Genomic DNA, 6,852 nt, shown 5'->3' with positions numbered 1-6,852 from the left:
GGCAGAAGTCCGGCGAGCCTCGTGGTCATTGGTGCGGTGGCGTGGCCGTTGGCCGCGGGGCGGCGTGGCGGTGCTGGTGGCCGGCAGCGCCCGCGCGGCCCAGATCTGGGCCCTTTCGGGCTCCATCTAGGCTAGGGCGGGCCAGCGACTCGGTGCGTGGCGACGCTGCTCCCTGGTTGGTGGCGAAGAGGCAGTGGTGTGCGGGCGGTGACGGCTTCGTCGGCCGACGAGCTGCAGCGTGACGGCAGGGGCTGTCTGGACTCTTTTGGATCGGGCCGGGCCTCGACGCCTGGTAAGCCCCTTGTCCGTGCGTCCGGTAGGCTCCGCGGTGGCGGTGGTGGTTGTCCCCTCACGTCGGCTATGTTGCGGATGCCCCCGAGGCCACTATCTCTTCTCCCGCCCTCCAGATCTCGTGTCGGTGACCTCTGGGAGACGGCGAAATTGATTCGGTGACCGTGGTGGCACATGTTAGTGGACGGCGTGATGGGCGGTGCATGATGATTCGTCTGGGGTGGTGGTGGGGGTTTGGGTTGGGAGAAATCTCTGGCGGCTCGTCCGGCCCCGATGTGGCGACTCCTGTGGGTGCCGCCGGACCTTCCTGGAGGGCGTCGGGCACACCCCTTCCCCCCACTGCCCCCCGCATACCGGGGGAAACCCTAGGACTAGTACGGGCAACAACGGTGTCGTCGTCGCCTCCTCCTTGAAGGTGTTGCTTGGTACGCGGTGCTTCAGTGCTGGGATCGTGGTGCTACTTCTCTGGAGGGTGCAGCGGTCGCCGGTCATCTTTGTTTCGTTGATCTGCCGTTGTTGGCATTTATTTCTCTTTCTTTCTTCTTTGTTTTTCTTTGGGCTTGTTTGTGTTGCGGCCTCAGCACCTATCGATGAATGTACCGGTGGTTGCTTTGTAATACAAAGCGGGGGAAACCCTTTTCCTTACATAGTGAACCGACATACAGGGGCGGAGCCAATAGGGGAGCGAGCGGGGGCCATACCCCCCCTATGGATCGGCCACCCCCATGGATTTTTAAGGGGGGCCAACTAATCTACTCTGTAATTGTTACTTGAGGAAAGTATCGTTTTCCCCCTGAAATCCTCGGCAATGGACCAATTTCCCCCTCAACTCTAATACTGGATCAATCAGCCCCTCAAATCTGTAAAACCGGATCAATTCTCCCCTAAGGTGGTTTCAGACTTGATTTGGAGTGGTTTTCACCCATACCATGCATTTCTCTGGATTGACCGTGCACTTCGCTTCATAACAGTTTGGGTGGAGATGACTGCTTCAGTGCGTCGAGCTCGCCTCCGTGGCCGGCATGCTCGCCGCTCGTCGTCTTCTTGGTCTCCACCAGGCCGCCGCTGATGTACCCCCACCCGATACCTACAACGTCGTGCCGCTGCTCAGGTCCACCCGCCCGCAAGGGAACCGCTCTGTGTGCCTCGCACCACCCGGACCGGTGCCCCGCTTGGCCGCCGTAGAAGATGAGCTGCATCAGCATCGTGGACGCGCGCATCCGGCCGCCCGCGATCACGCCCTTGTGCCAGGCTTGCATCCTCTTCCTCCGGCAAGCGGCGATGGTGTTCGAGGTGGCAGCCTTGCGGGCATCATTTTGATGAGCGTCTCCAGCGTGTCGGGGTTGTTGGACGACGGCGGCGACGAGATCTTGTCGCCTCCGAGCTCGGTCATAGGCTGTTGCGGCGGAGACGGCTCGGGGCCCCGGTGCCGGCCGCATTTTCTCGCCGGTCTGCGTGGCCGCGTTCGCCCCGGCGCCGCTGCACGCGGCGGCCACCCAGTACTGGCCGAGGTTGAAGGAGCTCTAGTTCTTGCGCCGGCCGTGAGCCCTGCTAATGGCCGCTTTGGGCAGCTTGTTCTCGTTCCCGGCCTGGCAGCTCGAGGTGGAGGAGGACGAGGATGAGCAGGCGAAGGCGTCGCGCGGGTAGGCTGGCGCGGGAAGGAGGCGGAGCAGCTCGGAGCCCTTGAGCACGTACTCGACGCCGCTGGCAGGTGCACGGGATCGTTGGCGGTGAGTCGTGCCAGACGTAGCCGGTCTTGTAACTTTGCTTGGAGGACCAAGAGTAGGCGTCCGCCATGCCAGCGCCTCGGAGCACAGTCAGCCTAGTCAACAAGTCCAGTCAGCGAGAAGTGCACGGTCTGGGTCCAAACCACTCAAAATCAAGTCCAAAACCACCATAGGGGGAATTGATCCGGTTTTAAAGATTTGAGGGGCTGATTGATCCGGTATTAGAGTTGAGGGGGAAATTGGTCCATTAGAAAGGATTTCAGGGGAAAAATGATACTTTCCTTTTGTTACTTAGTACCCGGCCATTAGCAAAGGTAAAGGCCTTTATTCATGCGTCCAGATATTGTTGGCTGGCCCAAGCCCAAAACAAACGGCATTTGTTTTCACGTGAGTGAACTGGATGCGTATACCTTTTCGTGCCCTTTGACCTAATGAAGCTCCAACTGATCTCTGCCCGCCGCCGCCCAACTTAATCTAGCTTTACCATCGGCCATCGTCGCCACACTAGGGCATAGACACGCACAATCTTTTGGAAGCACTAACCCTTCGACGCTTCGTCAAGCGACCTTGACCAACGATGGTTGCCGCATCCCGCATGCGTGCGGAAGTTATGACGAACAGATGGGACGAGCCGGGCCGGGGCTGGATTTGATACCCCAGCTAGGTATGTATTCTTGCAACGTTGGTCACTTTTTTCTAATAATACAACACATATTGACTCTATATTTATGTTTGCGTTGGTAGATATCAAACAAATGTAAGTTTTGTCCCAAGCAGTGATTGATTTTCCATTCAAAGCTATATAAATGCAAGCTAAATCCTGCTATTTAGTTATACAATGATTGGTCATTTCCATCTTAAACATACGTATGATAATGTTTCGTAACGATGTGCTTTATGCCATATTTTGGAGTAGTCCGATTAAAAACTGCAGTTGTTCAACGCTACAACTTATAGCTAGACCTACCCCCATTGTGAGTGATATCTCGATATAAAACACTTTTGTAGTTTGTGAGACACAAAATATTTTTGGTCTTCGTTGTTGTCTCGCCCCCCCTATGACTAAATCCTGGCTCCGCCCCTGCCGACATACAAGTTCACTGAATGCTAGCTGCTAACTACGCAGTGATCTCACGTACAAGTTCACTGAATCCTGGCAAAATCAATGACGCCTACAGCAAGCTGCAGCATGTTCACACTTGCTCCATCATGTGAAATTTCACCAGGGTGACACAGCGTAATTCAACCATACATCAACACATGAACATGGTAATACATTAACAGTTTCACATACAAATCTTATGTTTCATGCTCGCACCAAGTATATTGGCATCGACTATGACATTGTGAGAGAAACGCCATTGGTAAGAACCTTCTAGACATTGGGTTCATCCCTTCTAAGTCATGTTGCAAATGGCTTCATGAAAGCCTTACTATAAGAATCTAAACAGGAGTTCAAGCAAAATCTCAACTTATCCAAGTTATGAACAAGATATTATAACATGCTAGAAAATTATGTACTTGTTGATGTACACAATGGTTACGAGTAAGAGATGAAACCAAATTGTATTTCAATAAGACCAAAGGCTTGTTCATCAAAATTGTAAACAACTCAAACCGTGCAAGCTAGGAGAGACTTGTGATCCCTATTAATAAACAACCACAAAACTTCTATGGAGGTTGGAACACTTAACCATTCACCAAAGTTTACAAAGCCACCTGCAACTTGGACACTGATAACTCGTGTCTTGTTGTACCATCACTCACTGTGAGAGTGTACCCATTCAGTACCTACCCATTGAGCGACCAATGCTATAGTAATACATGTTTTCCAGGGCAGGTCACCTCAGCATCGAAACTTTGCCATGCTTGCAGAAGAAGTGGCGCATCAAAGATCTATCCACACCTGGAGGCACGTTTTGCATGACGAAAAGAAGGGCTCCACTAGTAGAAAACAGGGCTATGGTTCCGGGCCAATATTCACATTAGTCCCGGTTCAATCACGAACCGGGACTAATGTGAGCATTGGTCCCGGTTCGTGCGGCTAAGGCATTAGTCCTGGTTCACTTGTGCCCTTTAGTCCCGGTTTGCGCCTCAAACCGGGACTAAAGGTTGCGATGCCTTTTAGTCCCGGTTCGTGCCTCAAACCGGGACTAAAGATTAGACCTTTAGTCCCGGTTTGAGACACGAACCGGTGCTAATGGGGTTGAGACCTTTAGTCCCGGTTCGTGCCACGAACCGGTACTAAAGGTCCCATTTTCAAACTCTAACCCCCCCTCCCCCCGGCGGATCGCCTTTTCAGTTAAAAAAAAATAAAAGAAAATGATGGAAATGTCAAAAAAATAAAAGAAAATAAGTTTCCCATGTGATATGTGGTCTAGTTGTTGGGAAAATTTGCAAATGTGAATTTTGACTTTATTTGCAAAATCTCTCTGGAATTTGTAAAAATGGGCATAACTTTTGCATACTAACTCGGATGAAAAAGTTTTTTATATGAAAAATCATCTACTCAAAAAGTTACATCCAAATTTAACAGTGGGAACCCCGTTAAACATTTTCAAAATCCTCAAAAACCTAACAGAAAAAAAAGTTACGGGGCTTTTAAGATCTAGAGTGGAAAAAATCGAAAAAATTTCAAACTATGGTCAAACAATGGTCAAACTAATTATTCTAGAATATTAGTGTTACTAAATAATTATTTCAGTTATTTTGAATTTTGGTCAAATTTGGTCAAACTGTGGTCAAACTATGGTCAAACTAATTATTCAAAATAACTATTGTTTTCTAAATAATTATTGTTTTTAAAACAATAGTTTCAAACTCAAACAGTGAAATGTGTCACTTCATGCTCAAGCAAAATTCCTGAGGGTTAATAGGATTGACATCTTACTATTGTCAGGAAAACAACAAGTGCAGACTTGCAAACGTGGGAGAATAGAACCCGGAAGATAAGCGTGCTCAGGCTGGGGGAGTGGGAGGATGGGTGACCATTCGAGAAGTTAGATGATTTGGAATGATGAGGGGTGATTAGAGATTAGAGGATAAATTGAGCAGTGATGAGGGGTGCTGATTAGAGATTAGAGGTTAAAATAATTCAGAAATTTGAAAATAAAAAATTATTCAAAAAAATTTCAAATAAAAAATCATAAAATTTCCTTTAGTCCCGGTTGGTGTTACCAACCGGGACTAAAGGTGGAGCTCCACGTGGCCGCGGCCTTTAGTCCCGATTCTGGATTGAACCAGGACTAAAGGGGTGAGGCATTAGTACCGACCCTTTAGTCCCGGTTCACCAACCGGGACAATAGGCCCTTTTTCTACTAGTGCTCCTTGGACCGTTCTGGTCACCTATCCTTTTGGATAGAGTTACTTCCAAGAGTTGGATGATATGCCTTTCGTGCCTGCAGCCTTGCTTTAATTACCTTAAAAAAGATAGGTTAGGGACTATGACCGTTATGATACCAAACATACATGGCGCGCGTGCACAGACACCTGCATGCATATGATGCCAAACACACATGACGCGCACACACGTGCATGATATACATAAGTGCTCATAATTAATAATCATCATTTATGAAGTAAAAGGTATGATCTTCTAGTTGCTATTGAAAATAGTACAATACATCATTCAAAAAGAGAACTCAACAAGTATAGTACAAAACATGAACAACTATAACAGATCTATTACAAGGTGTGACATAACATCAACAACTAAGTTGGCTTCTTCTGCAGCAAAGCCTTCAATAGGGGATAAAACCCTTGCACCAATGTGCCAAATATAGGACTACCTTATGATGGCAACGCACATCAACCTTAAAAGTCTACACACCGTGTCACCATTCCGCATATAGTCTTATGCTCGACACTGTAGAATTAGCACTGTCCTAAATATGATGCAATGTGGTTTCAAAGGGACTGGTCTAAACCATTTGATTGGAATCCACTGGCTGCCCCCCCCCCCCTTCCCTAGCCCTCCTCCTCCTCTCCTCCATGCACACCCCACCTTCCCAGGCAGCTGCTGAAAAATAATCCAGATATCCATGTTAGCAGGTCAGCTACATGCAAGTTCTAAGTTCTGTAGGAGTTCTTCATACATGTGTTAACTTTGAAAAATCCATAGTCGGCTAGATGTTGTAGCCATATGGATAGTACTAGCATATGTGGTACCTTGACCAACGTTGCCGGATAACTAGATTACGAAAGTAACATGGTCGAGTTCGGGTAGGATTTGCAGTTGGCATACGTAAGTTGATGTTTGGGTTGATTTGTGTGAAAGGCCCGTGTGTGTGTGTGTGTGTGTATAAGCACAGCCTAGGGGGTGAGATTGTAACCAAGAAAATAGAGAAGAAATAAAGAGAAGTTTTAGGGTCCAAGAAGTACCCTTGGACAAAGTTTTTGTGCGATTGTGTTCGTGCAATTTTATGTGCTCGATCTTGTGGGCGAAACCCAACAGCACCCGCAGGGCTCTCTTTCCTGACGTCCGCTTCCTCACCAATAAAACGAAAAGGCCTCCCTCCACCGCATGCAAACCCGCTAACTTTCATCCTTGCTTACACCAGTGACATCACGAGCAGCGGCTTCATCCCAATTGGCGAGCTCCTTGCTAGGACTCGCCGGAGGCGCCGTGGCTGGCCAGGTCGTCTCTGTCTCGACCTCTGCTGCATTGCAAAATTGTACAGTTCACTGAGAAATGATGATAAAGGGTGCCCCCCTCCCGCCGCCAGAAAGAGCAAGCATGGGTTTCAAAATATTAGTATTCAGGTTTTGTGTTATATGACTTGCATGTGGTCAGTGATCTACCCAATACTAGTGACGCGATCACACAACATTGGTG

The 6,852-nt window shown here is 48.5% G+C and overlaps 1 pseudogene; it reads right to left on the bottom strand.

The window, feature by feature from the left end:
• Nucleotides 1-1,253: 1,253 nt before the first annotated feature.
• LOC119321590 lies at nt 1,254-2,121 on the bottom strand (annotated as a pseudogene).
• Between the last annotated feature and the right edge of the window lie 4,731 nt (nt 2,122-6,852).

The sequence above is a fragment of the Triticum dicoccoides genome, chromosome 6B (assembly GCF_002162155.2).
Source record: "Triticum dicoccoides isolate Atlit2015 ecotype Zavitan chromosome 6B, WEW_v2.0, whole genome shotgun sequence".
Classification (NCBI taxonomy): domain Eukaryota; kingdom Viridiplantae; phylum Streptophyta; class Magnoliopsida; order Poales; family Poaceae; genus Triticum; species Triticum dicoccoides.
Note: the sequence above shows the minus strand (reverse complement) of the source record. Positions and strands in the feature narration are given on the sequence as shown.